General features: G+C 40.6%; 1 pseudogene; it reads left to right on the top strand.

Moving 5' to 3' along the window:
* LOC130830930 (uridine diphosphate glucose pyrophosphatase NUDT14-like) overlaps positions 1 to 16470 on the top strand; it is a 137458-nt pseudogene extending 120988 nt beyond the window's left edge.
* The last annotated feature ends 2382 nt before the right edge of the window (positions 16471 to 18852 follow it).

The following is an 18852-nucleotide window of genomic DNA, read 5'->3' as shown; positions in this document are numbered from 1 at the left end:
ACTATGCAATCTGGTAGTCCCTGTGTGGCAGTTTAAATTAAAACTAATTAAAATTAGATAAAATTAAAATTTCAGTTCCTCAGTCTCATCAACACATTTTGGGGACTCAAGAACCACATGTGGCTAGCAATCACCGTATTGGACAGCACGGATAGAAAACATCTCCATCTTTGCAGAAAATTATACTGGATAGAGCTGGTCTAAAAAGCTGAATAGATTAAAGAACAAGTCATGCAAGTCTGCCTCCCACCTCACTTTTTACCTAGGACAAAAATTTAATTTGGCTATCCATTGGCTAGTTCTCTACGTCCTCTGTTTTCCTTGGCTTTGGTACTTTACCTCACAGCTTACACTCAGCTGTTAAGTAATCAAAGTCACAGCACTGAAACATTGAAAGAGCACTTCCTCAGTGCTGGGGATGTGTCCCCCTCCTCCTTGTCTCTAAGACAACACAGGGGACCCTCAGGCAGCTCTGTAGCTCAGGGCCTCTGTGGCTCCTCCAGCGAGTCCTCGCTTGGGTCTCCTTTCTGTGAGCAAATCAAGTCATCTGCTCTCAGTATCTCCACCTCCCACTTCTTAATTACCTCCTCCCTCAGGTTTCCACTGAATAAGTGACTCAGCAAAATGACTTTTTAAATGAGCTTTCACAGTTGGCGATTCAACCCACATGCAAACTGGGACTGGCACTGATTTTTTTTTAAGTAAACAAACCAAGACTTTTACATCAAAATAGTGATGTGTTTTTTTTCTAAATAATCACCCTATCAGGTAACACACTTCTTCCAATTGTATAATCATTGCTCAAATTACAGCTAGAACATTACTTAGGGAACTGGCTAGGGCAGGTGTGACTATAAAATGGGATTTTCTTTGAGGAAGGATGTAGCTATCTTCCCTCTCTCACCTGTTTAGACTCTCTCCTTAAAAATTAAGATGGATGGACTTCCTAGGTGGTGCAGTGGTAAAGAATCTGCCTGCCAATGCAGGGGACAAGGGTTCAAGCCCTGCTATGTGAAGATTCCACATGCCACGAAGTAACTAAGCCCATATGCCACAACTATTGAGCCTGTGCTCTAGAGCCCATGAGCCACAACTACTGAACCCATATGTTGCAACTATTGAAGCCCACATGCCTAGGGCCCGTGCTCCACAACAAGAGAAGCCACTACAATGAGGAACCTGCGCACCACAATGAAGAGTAGCCCCCACTCTCAGCAACTAGAGAAAGCCCGTGTGTAGCAATGAAGACCCAATACAGCCAATAAATAAATAAATAAATTTATATAAAAAAATACTAAGATGGCACAGAACTTTTGATTTTACAACGCAAGGTTACAAGTCTTCTGACTCTCCAAACTGTAAGCACATACCTCCAAAATTAACAGGGTCTCTCATGAGGTGCATAGGAGACAATCACAAGGTGCATTTGTTTGCCTCTCATAGAGTTGAGATGTTTTCATGATTCTTTCTTCTAATTACTGTATAAATGTGTGAGCATTTCTGTGCAGGCTTCATAGTCACTTCTGTGCTACCTTACATACATGGAAATCTGATGATGCTTACCTAGGAATAGTTTTCTCTCTTACATTGTTACAGAGGGGTCTTCTGTTGGCAGGATTGTATTTGCTGAGGACTGAATATTTGTGTCCCCTCTCTAATGCCCAATGTGATGGTATGAGGAGGTGCGGCTTTTGGGCGGTGATTAGGTCATGAGGGTGGAGCCCTTATGAATGGGATTAGTGCTCTTACAAGAAAAGATATGAGAAAAATGATCTCTCTCTTCACCACAAAAGGATACGAGAAGACAGCCATCTGCAAACCAGGAAGAGTGCCCTCGCCAGACACCAAATTTGCCAATGCCTCAATCTTGAACGACTCAGCCTTCAGAACTGTGAGAAATAAACTTCTGTTGTGTAAGCCACACAGTCTATGGAATCTTGTTATGAAAGCTTGAGCTGACTGAGACAGTGTTATTTCCCCAATACATGTGACATATGTATTTTAGTGTTTTAAATTCACATGTTCTCAGGCAAATTTGATTCTTGGAACCCTTTCAAAAGTCATATCACTTTTGAGTAGCAAAATGAATGGCCATGCAGAATTACAGAGTCTGGAATTTTAAATGAGGTAGGTTCTTTGTTTGTGTGTTTTTAAATATGACTTACAAGTTACCTTCTAAGAATACATCTTTGAAGGGGATGGAAACTTAGGTTCATTTGTTAAAAAATAAATGAATGGATTTACTTAATACTTATGCCATGTATGTAATACCTCTGTGTAGTCAAAAAACAGATTTTTTCCACAAACAGTAAATTCTTTTTTCCCTTATTTTTATACATATCCTTAAGGTAAATGAGCTACTTCAATAATGATACTGGATATCCCTGCAATAATTTCCAGATACCAGAGCCTCTGTTAAAAACCACTTTTTACCTTAATACTGTGAACTCTTAACTTTTTTGTTTTAACTCTGTTAAAGCAACTGTTAAGACACCAAAAGAATAGAAAAAGTTAATGTATTATTTTCTCCATATCCTGAGAGCACATCCTTGGCTGTGAACAGAGCATAAAATCAGCTATAGTTTTTGCCCAATAGACTCACAATGTAAATTGGACTAATAGCTTTGATGCAAACATAAAGGGGAGAGGCCCTCGACAGAAAGATGTGGACAGGACTGAACTTTGCCAGCACCACCTCTCTCTGTGTGCAGGCTTGCGTAGCCCTCAAGGTGGAATCGTACTGGTTGGGTGCAGAACATTCCCGAGCTGCCTGTTGGATATTACTGGAAAGGAAAGTTATCTCAGAGTAAAACATCACTGTTAATCCTCTTCCAGACTCCACGAAGGTACAGAGCATGTGGGCCCATCCATGTGATCTTCAGGTAGGAAAGGTGGGCAGGCAGAAACAATACCCAACAGCTCTCCAGGAGTCTAAAAATCTGGATCCTCCAGACAGCTTCTCTACCAATAAGCAGGATGATCTGAGTGAGGCCCAGGTATTCCCTGTACCCCAGCATTTGTGCCTGAAAAATGAGGGAAGTGGTGACCCCGATGATCCTTCCACCTCGACAAACCACAGCTCTGGAGGATTCAGGTTTAATTCCTTCAGGACAGTGTCTCCCTAATTTGATAGACCCGAGGAATCATTTGGGGCATTGGTTTAATGAAATACAGATGGTTGATTTTCAGCCCCAGATCTTCAGAGAAGCCAGAGAAACAATGTTTAACTAGAAACTCAGGTGACATGGCTGTAGAACCATAATGAGTAACAAGCCACCCCAAGTCCTCACTGTCCTACGTGGCTTTCATCTAATTTGAGAATGAAAAGTAGAAGGACTGTGTCTGTCATCCTATTTCACAAATATGCCCAGAAATGAGCATTTTAGCACCTAAAGAGCAGAGCCATTTTGCTTACCATTAATGCCCTATTGGATAAAGTGGTGAATCTCTAAATTTGTCCAGGGACTCCATTAAATCTGGCTCTCTTAGAGGGAGAAAAATGAATCTGGCTCTCATAGAGGGAGATATTGCAGAGGAATTTCAATAAAAGATTTTTTAAAAAGGAATAAAATACCCAGATCTTTGGATGGCAACAATAATCATCCTTGTTTTGGAACTCCATGCCTACAATGATCCCAGATTTTACTTGGTGTCTGAAATACAACCAATATCTGACCTTATTCCTCCCCTTTGCTTTCTAATGATTTGCGCAACATGTGGGTCATATGCTCAGACTGACCAATCACTAAATGACCAAGAGTCAGTTTGAGTGGCAGCAAAAACCATTAAACTGTCCTGCATGAGAAAGTTGTCTGGAGTTGCAAGAGGTCAGCTCAGCAGAGGCATGTGGCATCTGACTGCCCTTGAGTGGTCATGTTCTGGACACCTCCCCACCAGTGCCCTGTCCCATCACTGTACAGTGGTAAAGAAGGGATGGCCAGGGAGGTAATGATAGCTGACTCAGCCACAGTTGAGACAGCACTTTTGCTGGTGCATAAAATATCCCTGTAGAAACATTTTATCCTTTGGTTAAATGTAATAAATACCCTCTTATTTAAGTGGTAAGTGATTTGCTCTTGGCAACACTTTAAAGAGGAAAATATCAATACCTGTGATCCATGGAGGAGGAAGAAATTGGTCAAACGCTAATGTATAGATACTAACTTCCAAGTGTGGCAGAACTTAGATGAGGGAGGGCCCTTTGCTCTGAATAAAGACCTTTCTGCAGCCCTGAGGGCAGGGACAGAAAGGCAGAACCCAAGCCAGTTACAGAAGGCTTACGGTGCAAGAACCAGCCATGGGAGAGGCGGCTGGTAAGAGCTACACAGCATGTTCAATCTCCCCCTGGCTTCAGTTGAGGGCAAGACGCTAGTCCAAGAAACACACACACCAAAAAGTCCACTCACATAAACATGACAAAGATTGGGTTAAAGACTGAGTTGAAGGAATATGAAGATGCCCAGGGAGCTCACCCAGGCATAGCACAGAAATGACCAGCAAGTGGAGCCTCACTCACTGCTCTTTTAGTGCCAGCCTTGGTGAGAGTTGGCTATTGGACTTGGTTGAAAGCATCAGTACAACTGGGATTAGCTGGGGAAGAATCGATAAGACCTTTCAAGCATTGAGGCTTGTTGCTTACAGCAGCTATGAATAGCAACACTTTGCAGGTTTACTCCAGTTATATCCAAGGCTAGATCTGATTGAACACTATTCAAGTAGTGGCATAGCCAAGGAAGGTAGTTATACCAATGATCCTATTAAAAAAAATGAAGCATTTACTGTTCACAAGGAAGCCATTGTTCATTGTTCAGTCTTATTCCATACCATCACCAGTATCTTTACATACGAATACATACGGTGAGATTCAGGCCATAGGATTATTAGAATCTAACATTCTAAATTATCAGTGATTGAAGACAATAGACCAATACTGTCTATGCAATGACAGTTTGGGGAGGTTAATATAGTCACTGGTATAGATACACATGTAATTGTTGTTGTATCTTTGTATATAACCCCAAATGAGAAATTCTAGAAATTCTACCAGTTGTACCAATTAATAACATATGCATAAGGTCAAACCACTTCTTTTTTTCTAGTTAATTTATTTATTTATTTATATATTGGCTGCATTGGGTCTTTGTTGCTGCACACAGGCTTTCTCTAGTTGCTGCGAGCCGGGGCTGCTCTTCATTGTGGTGAGCAGTTTTCTCATTGTGGTGGCTTATCTTGTTGTGCAGCACAGGCTCTAAGTGCACAGGCTTCAGTAGTTGCAGCACATGGACTCCATAGTTGTGGCTCATGGGCTCTAGAGAGCAGGCTCAATAGTTGTGGTGCACGGGCTTAGTTGCTCTGTGGCATGTGGTATCTTCCTGGGACAGGGCTTGAACCTGTGTCCCCTGCATTGGCAGGCAGGTTCTTAACCACCTCACCACCTAGGAAGTCCCCAAACCACTTCTTAAATATGCTCAGGAGTTTACAGCTATATCCTCTTAGTTCCAGCCTTTCTATTTCACCAGTATAACTGCAAGCACTTTGCATAACATTTCTGGAGGCTTGTATTCCTGGCTTCAACCTGAATGCAAATTCCTCCCTATAGGATCACAGGGAGAGAATTGGCTTCTTGGAGATCATCTTGTGATGCAGACACCAGGTGACACAGCAGTACCACAGCTCAGAACTAGACAATGAGGTTTGTACCATATCACAGAGCAAAAAGAAAGTAAAGTATTAAGTCTTCAAATACCTGCCAAAATTATTTGCAAAACACATGTCTAAAAAAGGGCATGTGTCCAGAATATATAAATACCTCTGAAAACTCAATAATACAAAAATAAAATTGGACAAAAGATTAGAACAGATATATCACCAAAGAAGAAATACAAATGGCAAATAAGTACATGAAAAAATGTTCAACATCATTAGTAATTAGAGAAATACAAATCAAAACCACAATGAATAAACTCAAAATGGCTTAAAGACCTAAAGGTATGGCCAGAAACCATAAAACTCCTAGATGAGAACATAGGCAAAACACTCTTTGACATAAATTGTAGCAACATTTTCTTGGATCAGTCTTCCAAGACAAAAGAAATGAAAGCAAAAATTTAAAAATAGGACCTAATTAAACTTAAAATCCTTTGTACAGCAAAGGAAACCATCAACAAAATGAAAAGACAACGTATGGAATGAGAGAAAATATTTGCAAATGGTGTGACCTACAAGGAGTTAATATCAAAATATACAAGTTCATACAACTCAATGTCAAAAAAACAAAAAATCCAATCAAAAACTGTACAGAAGACTTGAATAGACATTTTTCCAAAGAAGACATACAGATGGTCAACAGGCACATGAAAAGATGCTCAACATCACTAATTATTAGAGAAATGCAAGTTACATCGCACCTGTCAGAATGGCTATATCATCACAAAGTCTACAAATAACAAGTGTTGGAGAGGATGTGGAGAAGAGGGCAACTGCATACACTGTTAGTGGGAGTGTACATTGCTGTAGCCACTATGGGAAACAGTATGGAGATTCCCTAAAAAACTGAAAATGGAACTACCATATGACCCAGTAATTCCATTCCTGGGTATATATCCAGAAAAAAATGAAAACACCAATTCAAAAAGATACATGCACCCCAGTGTTCATAGCAGCACTATTTACAAGAGCCAAGACATGGAAGGAACCCAAGTGCCCATCAACAGCCAACTGGATTAAGAAGATGTGCATACACACACACACACACACACACACACACACACACACAATGGAATATTACTCCACCATGAAAAAGAATAAAATACTGTGCAGCAATGTGGATGGACCTAGAGAATATTATGCTTAGTGAAATGTCAGAGACATACAAATACTATACGATACCATTTATATGTGGAATCTATATACAAAAGAGAAACAGACTTATAGGTATAGAAAACAAATCTGTGGTTACCAAAAGGGAGAGGGACAAACTAGGAGTATGGGATTAACAGCAATAAACTACTACAGATGAAATAGATAAGCAACAAAGATTTACTATATAGCACAGGGAATTAGACCCATTATCTTGTAATAACCTATATTGAAATAAGATATGTAAAAATACTGAATCACTATGATATACACCTGAAACTAACACAATGTTGTAAATCAACTATACTTCAATTTTTAAAAGAACACAATAAAATACCACCATACCCTCATTAGAAGAGCTATTTTTTAAATATTAAAGACAACACCAAATGCTGGCAAGGATGTAGGGTGTTAGGAACTCCCATCTCTTTGGAATGCAAAATGGTACATCTCTTTGGAAAACTGGCAGTTTTTTATAGAGTTAAGTATACACTTAGCATACGACCCAGTAATCTCACTCCTAGGTATTTACGAAAATTTATGTTCACACAAAAACTGTACACACCAAAAAACAAAAACAAACGAACAAACAAAAAAACAACTGTATACTTATCAAAAACTGAAATGACCAAACATCCAACAATTCATGAATAGATAAACAAACTGTGCTACATCTGTACAATAGAATATCACTCAGCAACAAAAAAAGAAATAAACTATTGATCACGTAGCAACACGGATGAATTTCAAATGCATTATTTGAGTGAAAGAAGCCAAAGTCAAAAGGCTACATTCTATAAGATTCCATTTGTAAGACCATCTGGAATAGGAAAAATTACAGGAACAAAAAGTGTCCATTGACGGATGAATGGATAAAGAAGATGTGGTACATATACTATAATAAACTATAAAGTAACAGAATCAGAAAATGCAACTGAATCACTTTGCTGTATACCTGAAAGAAACATAAGGTAAATTAACTATACTTCAATTAAAAAAAAAACCCACTTAGTCAAAAAAATAGTACATAATAATAAATAAATAATTTTTTTTAAAAAAGACATAGGAAGACTCCAAACCCTAAGGCATGTGGTACCTCCCCACTCAGTGTTTGCTGTATAATGCCCTGTTTCTGATAAAGGACATGATGAATGAGAAGTTCCAGGTCCATATGCAGTGGTGAGTCAAAAACAGTTTAAAAACAGCTGGAAGAGCTATAGTGTGTGAGGAGTGGAGCAGAAAGACCATAGAGAAGTTTCTCTAGGATCTAGTCTCCTTTCAGGTGTTCAAGAGTTGCAGGTTAAGAATTTGGGTTATTTTGAAACTACTTTTGGTTGTGGCTCTGTATTCCTTTGTTTGCAACACTGAGTCAAGTCTACATTGGCCACAGCATTGTAACATGACAATTACATGTTGAATTATACCTACACAAAGTAAAAGTACTATACAAATGCTGTGGACCATTGATACCAAATTCTAGAATCCATTTATATAAAAGAGAGAGTCCTCTGAGGAAAAAAAAAAAAGTCCTGGTTCCTAGGGGTTGGGAATGGTGCAAGGGGTTAATTACAAAGGGACAGTGTGAGGGAAGATTTGAGATGATGGAGCTGTGCTATATCATGATCGTGGAGGTGGTTACACAACCAAACACATTTGTCAAAACTCATATAACTGTATATCACAAGGAGTTAATTTTAATACATGTTTTTAAAAAGTGAATAAAATAAAGCAAAATTTAAAAATTTATTGAAATGATTGGAAAGAGTCAAGATAAACATGCAATTGTCAGGTTGAAAACTTAAATCCGGCTATGTTTTATCCTATATTTATCCTGGCTCCAATAAAGTGACCAAGGATTAATTTCTGTTTTTTAAGGCTCTGCCTTAAAGAGTCTTGGTCTGAGTTATCAAAACCTCAGGTTGAGAAGTTGGGTCAATCCTCAGGACATCCCAGAAGAGCCTCAGTGTTTAAGATACCATGAGGAACAGTGGCATATCTCCACTGGGTATTAGCAATGCCTACTGCCATCTGCCTGGAACTGACACAGTCTAATTTCTACTAATTGAAGACCAAGGGCATAAAATTCCTGCATGTGATGGAGCTTATCAAGAGCTTCTGATTATAGCTGATTCACTTTGTTGTATAGCAAAAAACTGGCACAACAGCGTAAAGCAATCATATTCCAATAAAGAGCTTTAAAAAAAAAAGCAAGCTTCTATTCCCTTATTATGAGTAATTTACAAATAAAAATGTTTCCTCCTCTGAAGTAAAGGAAGAAATAGGGTTAGTCTCTGATTCTTAAGAATTATTCTCAAAGTAAGATGGAAAAAAAAAAAAGAAGAAGAAGACACATGAGCATAAGGCCTGCAAAGACACAAACACATTTGGAGGAAATGAATTTCAACCCAAATGCAATAGAAAAAATTATGATATGATTTTTTAAACTCTGCATTTATATACTAAGAAATTCAGAACAAAATAAACATCCACAGACATATTTCTTGGAGAAAAGAACCTAAAAAGTCAAAGTTTCCTAAAATACATCTTTCAAGATCTCAAAGATAATTTTCCATCCAGTCAAAATAACCCCAGCTTCCTCCAGACCCCTAATATTCAACCATCTTCACCTGTGAAAATCCCTCCCATTCTTCAAAATACAATTCAAAAGAAAGTTAAATATTCAACCTGAAATAGCTTTGGAATTGGGTTTCCTGGCATAGATCTACAAACTTGGCAAAATCCAACTTCAGTAATTCTTAATTTTATCACATGTGAAATCAAAAGGACCTAGTGAAATTAAAAGAACCCTACATCACTGGTTCTCAAACTTTAGCAGGCATTAGAATCAGGAGGAGAGCCTGTGAAAACGCAGATTGCTGGGTGGGTCCCATTCTCAAAGTTTCTGATTGAGTAGGTCTTAAGTGGGACCTGAGAATTTGCATTTCTAACAAGCTCCCAGGAGAAATTAATGCTGTTAGGAGAACTTAATACTTTGAGAATTACTGCCCTACATATTGCAAGAATCAAATAAGATAATACATATACTCATAAAACTGTTTTATAAGGTATAAATTGCTATATTAGTAGAAGGGAGTCTTGTTTTTATTGTTACACTTACCCTGAATCCTTTAAGAAGGCTTCTCTGTCTCCCCAACTGGATTTTAGCAGCTTTTCCTTTGAAAAACTTTCACTTCTTTTCTGATGCTGCCAGTAGTCTGGCTAGGATTGAAGCCATTTTTATTCTGTTTTTATTACACCAAATAGACTTCATTGAAATCACTGAGATCATTCAATCCCTTGCAGTGCACAGCAGAGTGTCTAACACACAATGGGTATTCTGGGCAATAATTTGTTGAACTGAGTTGAGTCCCTTATTATAAGAATATTGCTTTGCTTTCTTGGTGGTTGAAATGAAAATACAGTTGGAACATATTCCAAAGAACAATTTATTATTTTCCTGAATTGGATGTCTAAGATCACATTGAAAGTGATACCCCATTGTCTATTTGAACAAATAACGGACATTGAATAAACTGTACCTACGAAAGTAATCATTGCTAAGAATAGTGTTTCTGGGCATACGTTTTAAAAGTTAGATATAAGTTTCTTGATCAATAATGTAAATCTTCCAAGTATGACCTTTATTCCATGAATAAATCTGTTTTCAACTTCATTGCTTTTTCCAAGAATGGAATCTGCTACAAGTATGAGAATGGTGACTTTGCTTCTGTACTAAAAAAGGAGAGTTTTTACACAAAAACTCACAAGGCTCCTGATTGTGGTAATGGGGGCCATGCCTGCCCGCTGTGAAGAAGCCGGATATGCCACTCTTAAGCGTGAGGAATAGAGCACTGATTTTTAAAAAAAAGTTGTAAATGGCCACTAAGCACTAAGGTGTTAAATCATCCATCGTCCTTTGCATTTTAACAGCAAAGCCTGATTTGTTCAAGGCAATGGACCTGAGTCCTAATTATGGAAATGCAGGCATCAGTGACACCGTGGGTCATGTGCTATGTGATGGAAGGACTTTCTCCACACCTGAAAATGATGTCTTTATTGACAATTACTTATTTTGCCCCCACATAAAGTCAAACTCTAAGAGGACTGGCAAAATGGAAAAGTGAAATTCTGAAATGAATCTTTACCCATTCACAATTCATTTGGTTGACATTGTTCTTCAGATGTTACCACACATACTCAAAATAGATGCCTACCTTATGTTGAAAGCCTGATGGGCACCCATCAACCTATAGGCAGGTAAATTTTGGTTATCTACTGCTGTAAAATAAGCTGTCACCACCAACAGTTTATTTACTCTGGTGTTACAATTCAGGCAGGGCTCAGAAGGGATGGATTGCCACTGCTCCATGTTGTATAGACTGAGGCAGCTCCCCTTCCAGGATGGCTCACTCTCATGGCTGGTCAGTTGGTTCTTATTGTTGCCTGGGAGCTCAGCCAAGGCTGTTGGCGAGTGGCCACGACTCTTTTCCATGTGGAGATCAATGCTTGGGCTAACTCACAGATAAGGCAGTGGGGCCCAGGAGGGAGGAAACAGAAGTTGCCCATCATGTTAAAGCATCACCTCCTCTGCATTCTATTGATTAAGCAATCACAAAACTAGTCCAGATTAAAGGGAAGGAGAAATAACCCACTTCTCAATGGGGACGGTAACAAAGAATGTGTGGGCATCTTTAACCTGTTACTACAGATTTTAGCTAGGACCAAACATTAAATTAGGGCAGCAAGAATAAGGATGCAGATGCAGAGAATGGACTGGAGGACATGGGGTTGGGGGGCCGGGGATGAAGGGGAAGCTGGGACGAGGTGAGAGAGTAGCATAGACATATATACACTACCAACTGTAAAATAGATAGCTAGTGGGAAGTTGCTGTATAACAAAGGGAGATCAACTCCATGATGGGTGATGCCTTAGAGGGCCAGGACAGGGAGGGGAGAGGGAGTGGCAGGCGGGAGGGGATATGGGGATATGTGTATAAATACAGCTGATTCACTTTGGTGTACCTCAAAAGCTGGTACAAGAGTGTAAAGCAATTATATTCCAATAAAGAGCTTAAAAAAAATTAGGGCAGAGGGAATCCAAAGTCTTCCTTTAATTATAAGACAAGACAGTGCTTGAGATCCGTGCTTCTCAGTGTGTGGTCCCCAGACCAGCAGCATCACCACCAAAAACTTCTTAGAAATGCAAATTCTCAGGTCCTACCTCAGATGACCAAACGAGAAAGTCTGCTTTACATTAAGGTTGAGGATGTTTTCTCCCTGATTCTGAATTTTGCTGAATCAATTGTAGAAGATGAGAATCAATTTAACTGTAGTCAACAGCTATGTTTACTTAGAAGAGAGAATAACAAGTGAAGCTGAAGATATAGACTTACTTGAAGCAATACACAGTGTTTACATATGATTTAACATTCTAAAAATATTTATTGGGGTTTCTACATAATAGATTTGTATCTCCATGGTGGTTAATCTTCAGTACATATGTTCTTAGCATCATGTGATTTTTTACTTATCATGTGCTGTTTTATTAAATTCCAATTAAGTCCATATGTGAGAACATTAATTTAAAGTGCTACCGGGAAGGACTGATTACCAAATCAATTACTGGCATGAAGCCCTGGTGTTATTCAAAGAAAAAATGGCAGCCCTCACTTGTTGGTACCAAAAGAGAAGCAATTAAAAAGTTGCAGTCACCAAGCAGTCTATAAACAATCTTTCAGATTTTTGTATCTATGATTGTATCTGCTCAAAGAAGGTGAGAAAAGGAGGCCAAGAAGTTCCTGTACAATTCTGAGAAAAACAATACTTATTATAATAATAATGATTTGTCATTAAAATTCATAGCGACACGCATTATATAGATTTCTCTATCTGCGTACACATACGCACATATTTACACAGCCCACAGAGCATGACCGGGGGAGGAGATAGAAAAACTCCAAAAAAACCAACACAGAGCCAAATATTACTGCATATCCCTGAGTCATTTAATGGAAGACCCAACAGCCCTGAAAATTTAATACCCCAGAGATCCTTCTAACCTCACAGCAAAGTGGGATTTCAATGGATATAAGGAGAATTTGGGCCTGGAAATGGACCCAGAAAATGTTCATTAACGTGCTCCTTTCAAGAGAAAGCAAAATGTTCAATGCATCTGAGGAATATTTTTTCTATTTCATGACTAATCCCCATTTATCTGCTCATTCTAGTGATATAGATTACCTTCACGTTTTTCCCTTTATAATTATTAAAAAACCAAATTGGCATCAAATTATACATATAGATTTGTTGCCTGCTTGTCCCACTTTACCTAGTATTCATATACATTCTTTGAGAATATTATTTTTATTAATTTATTTAAGTATAATTAACATACAGCATGATGTTGGTTTCTGCTATACAGTGTAATGATTAGATGTTTGTATATATTGTGAAATAATCACACTAGTCTAGTTAACACTCATCATCATGTATAGATACAAAAACTTTTTTGTGATGAAAACTTTTAGGATCTACTCTCTTAGCAGCTTCCAAATACACAATACAGTATTATTAGCTGCAGTCACCATGCCGTACCTTACATTCCCATGACATTTATTTCATAACTGGCAATTTGTACCCTTTGACCCCCTTCAATCATTTTGCCCACCCTCCCACCTCTGGTGACCATCCATCTGTTCTCTGCATCTATGAGTTCAAGGGGTTTTTTGTTTGTCTTTTTTTAATTCCCCATGTAAATTAGATCACACAGTATTTCCCTTTCTCTGTCTGCCTTAGTTTAGAGATGTTTCTAATATAGAAATATTTTAACCGAAATGGTTGATTTTTTTTTAAGTTGGTTCTTAGTAGATGATCATTACTCATCAGGACATACTGTCTCCCTTCCTGGTAGTGTGAGGTATACTTGCTGGAGTTTAGTGGGATCTTTTAAAATAAGACTTCTCTAAGTCTCTTCATAGATTCCCTTAGGGAAGCTGACTGGCCTCCTCCTCTCAGAGAGTGTAACTTGAGAACCCAGAACTCGCAGCCAGGGTTCCATGAAGTGTGGCAATGAGCTCTCAAAAGACCGTCTTGCTCAAAACATTGGTCCAGGCTAAAGCAGACATTCAAATGAAATGAGGCCTAAAAGGAGATACCACACGAAGCAGTGCCTCTAGTTACCTGGAGAAAATAGATGCCGTGAGGTCCCCCAACTTCTTTCTTCACATTTCCCAGCAATATTTTCTGCTTTTGTTCCAACTTTTCTCCTCCCTCCTCTCAAAGGAGGACACTATTCTTGGCCCAGAGGATCCTAGGCTCTGTATTCCTTCCTCTCTTGACCCAAGGCCTTATTCTACAAATCATTCTTTATGCTACTACTGGTCCCCAGTAAAGAGACCCCCCTATGGGGCAGGCACAAGCGCTCCAAACTCCAGTTCATAAGGAGAGCCCCAAGAGAGGAGGAAGAAGAGGCAGTGGGCAGGAAAGCAGGATCTGAGGAATTCTGGGAGAGGCCAGGACAGCTTAAGGAAACAGGAGGCAATGGAGAAGATGAAAAGACATCACAGAACTGGGCAACACCCCAAGGCAACTTAGCACAGGGGCAGCAGCAAATGGCCTGAGGTCTATAGGACCTCACTTCCTGATTCTGCAGCTCACTAGCAGTGACCTTGAATAAGTTACCAAAAGCTCTCTACGCCTCTGCTCCTTCCACTAGAAAATAGAGCTAATAAAACTTTCCTCACTGATACCCATGCAAAGATTGAATAAGATGTGTATGCCCAAAGCCTCACAGAGTGCCTGAGGACTAGTTGGGCCATTTGTATGTACTGATTTATGTCCCTGTAGGTACAGAGGACCGAGAATACTGATGGAAGCAGACACCTGCTCCTCCATGTGCAGCACTTGCACCGTGGCTGCAACTATGTAAAATCAGCTGGCAGCAACCCCCTCCTTACCTCTCTTTCATCTTGGAGGCTTATGACACTGGTCCAAGTCACCAGTTCCAAACAGGAAAGGCAAAGGATATGCCCTTCAGTCGTTTATTTCTTTGTTTTAAATTCAGGTTGTCTGCTTTGAATTCCATCTGAAAGGCGGAGTGTCCTGAATGATAAACCACACATTAGGAATTTTATGATGAGCGAGGGTGCAGATTTTCCATTCTGCCTCTCCCATTTGAAGCTAGCTCCTTCGGGCCTCCTGCCTGCTTTCAAAGCCCACTGACATATGTTTTTTTGTGTATAATACAGTGTAGGGAACAATAACGTAGCATGATTCTTAACTAGCAGCTGCCTGAGTGAGCGTCATTATAGATACTCGCAGAAAATCAAGCACATGTCTTTTCCAGGCCGGGAGATGGAGGTAAGAAGGCAGGCAGAGAAAAGCAGGACAAAATAAATGAAGTTGACTTTGACTTTATTTTTGTAAGCCTGGGTCACTATTTCGGTCTCATTTACATATTTGCCTGGGGGAACTCAGATGCTCAAGGCAGGCTGAGGGCCTCATTTGCATAATCCCTCTGAACTTGAGGGGGTGGGACTGTGACTAAACCCCAGTCGCTACATTCAGGATAAAATTCCCCTTGGAAAGAGGTGCTGGTTCCTGAGCCTTGACCCTCTGAGCTGGGGACAGCCGGCAGTCCAGTGGCTCTCAGGGGGGACGAGGACCCTGTGATGCAGAGCCCTCCTGCACTTTTTAGGGAATGCAAAGTAAAATAAAGGAAGCATCTTAAAGACTCCTAATGCACAGCGTGACTTGGAGACCTGTGAGGTTAGAGGGTTGGGGTAACAAGTAGGAGGGTTGGCTGGTGGCAGGAGAGTAAGAGAGAGACTCCTTCCAGACAAAGTCAGAAGAGGCGTAGAAGCAAGATTGAACTATGCAAAGTTTATCGCAGGGCAGACCCCTCATCTCCACCCCACCCTACAGGGACATCTCTAGCTTGATGGTTCCCTTGCCAGTCTGGGCATCACCAGGGAGCTTATTGGAAATGCAGAATCTCTAGCCCTACCCAGGCCTGCTGAATCAGAAACTCTGGGGGTGGGATGCTGTGATCTGCTGTGTAAGGAGCCTTCCAGGGGATTTTGATGCTCTAGTTATCTCTCTAGGCAGAGGGGAGTTGGGGGGTTGACTTTACCGTTTCTCTGACAGGTACTTATCTGCAGGGAGCTCCACCTCACAGCCCAAGACTTGGTTCTTTGTAGTCACTAGACTGTGGAACCCGCTGACGCCCTCACTGTTCTCGATAATACTTTGTCTGCCTCTCCCCCAGGGCAGAGTTGAACCCTTTCCTATAGAAAAGTTCGGCAACTGTGCCACATTGTTCTGACACGTCCCCCTGCATGGCCTGCAATTCTTCCCCTCCCCCTCTTCCTCCCAGAGTCTTCTCTCTGTCCTTATAGATGAGATACGCTGCCCACTCCCTTCCCCCCTTCTCAAATTAATTGCGTCCTCTCACACCCCCTGATTCCAGTTATCTTGCAAATACTTCACCCCAGGCAGGTGCCAAATATCCGGGGCTTTGCCGTCCTGCCCGGCGTTCTGCTGATCCCCTGGGGAGAAGAAGGCCGAGCTCTGGTCTCCATGCTTGCCGGCTTCGTGTGTGGGGACAGAGCCTGAGTTCTGCCCAGTGGGTGGAAATGAAGACAGGCAGTTGGGTGGGGACGTAAGTGGAGGCTCCCCATCTGAGCTGCTGCTGCTATTTTCCTAAAGTTTCTTAAAGTTTCTGTGACCAGTCTCATCCTGCCGCCCAGACAGTCACAGAGGAGAGCATGGCTTTAGTTAAGGATTTGAGAGTAAGACCACTCCAATTCCGATCCCAGCTTTCCCGCTTAATTGGTAGGTGGGTTCTTCATGAAATAGCTTAAACCCCACCCCCATGCTTGAGTTTCCTCATCTGTAAAGTGGTGATTAAAAATGTTTAACCAGGGACTTCCCTGGTGGCACAGTGGTTAAGAACCCACCTGCCAATGCAGGGGACATGGGATCGAGCCCTGGTCTGGAAAGATCCCACTTGTCGCTGAGCAACTAAGCCCGTGCACCACAACTACTGAGCCTGCGCTCTAGAACCCATGAGCCACAGCTACTGAGCCCAAGCACTGCAACCATTGACGTCCACATGCTTAGAGCCCGTGCTCTGCAACAAGAGAAGCCACCGCAATGCCCATGCACCGCAACGAAGAGTAGTCTCAGCTCACCACAACTAGAGAAAGCCCGTGCGCAGCAACGAAGACCCAACACAGCCAATAACAAATAAAAAATTAAAAAAAAAAAAGTTTAACCGTAAAGTTGTCTAGAGAATTAAATGTGATAAGTGTTAACAAGAATTAAACATTTAAAGTGTCTGGAATGCACACTTATGTGCCATTGAAGCATTTGCAGCTAACAGTTTCCTTCTGTAGACGTCTCCACTCAGTCAACATGAACATTTTACATTCTTTCTCTTTCTTGTGAAATCATAAGCCTGGCTTTATTACGTGAAAGGCTAACTCACCTGATCTTGGCAGGCTGTGGCAATAAATGTCATTGCCAAAGTGATTTCCTCTAACCTAGCAGAGCTCAGCCTTGGCCCTGCATTGGACCACTTGGGTGGGAAGCTTTACAAAGCATTGATGCCTGGAACCCACCCCCAAAGATGTGGATTTAATTGGTGTGGTGGCAGCTTAGGTATCTGAAGTAAAAGCATTCCATGCAGAGCCAGGATTAAGAAGGTATCTCAGACCTCCAGTATGGGGGTGAGGAGGGGGTGAGGTTTGAAGGTGAGGTTCATTCACCAGTAACCAGGATTGGTAGCTGTTCCTTGAAGAAAAAAAAAAAAAAAGTATTTCAATGCTAAATAGGTTTTGAGAATCCTGGGTGAAATAACAGTAAATAATAAACAGCGTTTGTTTGCTATGGGGTTTTAGGGCTTTGGCTGTGTTTATGGACATGGGCGGCACATCAGTGTTTTCCAAACTAATATAAGCACAGACACTTTTTGAGTGTGGACTGTCTTTAAAAACTGACAATATATAAAATACACAACTAATAAGGACTACTGCATAGCACAGGGAACTCTACTCAATACTGTGTAATAACCTATATAGGAAAACAATCTAAAAAAGAGTGATATATGTATATGTATAACTGATTCAGTTTGCTGCACAGCAGAAACTAACACAACATTGTAAATCACCGATGCTCCAATAAAAATTAGAAAAAATGAAATAAAAACTGACAACCTGAGGGATACACTTTTTTTTTTATCTTTATTGGAGTATAATTGCTTTACAGTATTATGCTAGTTTCTGCTGTAAAACAAAGTAAATCAACTATATGTATACATATATCCCCACATAACCTCCCTCTTGAGTCTTCCTCCTAACCTCCCTATCCCACCCCTTTAGGTCTTCACAAAGCATCAAGCTGATCTCCTTGTGCTCTGTAGCAGCTTCCCACTAGCTATCCATTTTACATTTGGTAGTGTATATATATTGATGCTACTCTCTCACTACATCCCAGCTTCCCCTTCCTATGCCCTCCCCTTGGTGTCCTCAAGTCTCTTCTCTATGTCTGCATCTCTATTTCTGCCCTGCCGCTAGGTTCATGAGTACCATTTTTCTAGATTCCATATATATGCATTAGCATACAGTATTTATTTTTCTCTTTCTGATTTACTTCACTCTGTATGACACTCTAGGTCCATCCACCTCACTACAAATAGCTCAATTTCATTCCTCTTTATGGCTGAGTAATATTCCATACACTTTTAAAAACACTAAATTGATAGCAATGCCAGGAGCAGCAGGGGGTGCTGGGTGAAGACAGAGCCTAGGGGAGCTTGATGGCTGTTCTGCTGCTGACGTTTCCTGGAGGGAGACTCCAGCCAAAGTCACCCCCTCTCACATCACTGAGGAAGAAGAGAGCACCCAAAAAGGACACTCAAGTCCCTGTTCCAGGGGAAAAAAGACTCCACAGCTCAGTGGGATCACAGTAGACTCAGGTTGATCAAAACAAGGTAGA

The sequence above is a fragment of the Hippopotamus amphibius genome, chromosome 11, assembly GCF_030028045.1.
Source record: "Hippopotamus amphibius kiboko isolate mHipAmp2 chromosome 11, mHipAmp2.hap2, whole genome shotgun sequence".
Lineage (NCBI taxonomy): Eukaryota > Metazoa > Chordata > Mammalia > Artiodactyla > Hippopotamidae > Hippopotamus > Hippopotamus amphibius.
Note: the sequence above shows the minus strand (reverse complement) of the source record. Positions and strands in the feature narration are given on the sequence as shown.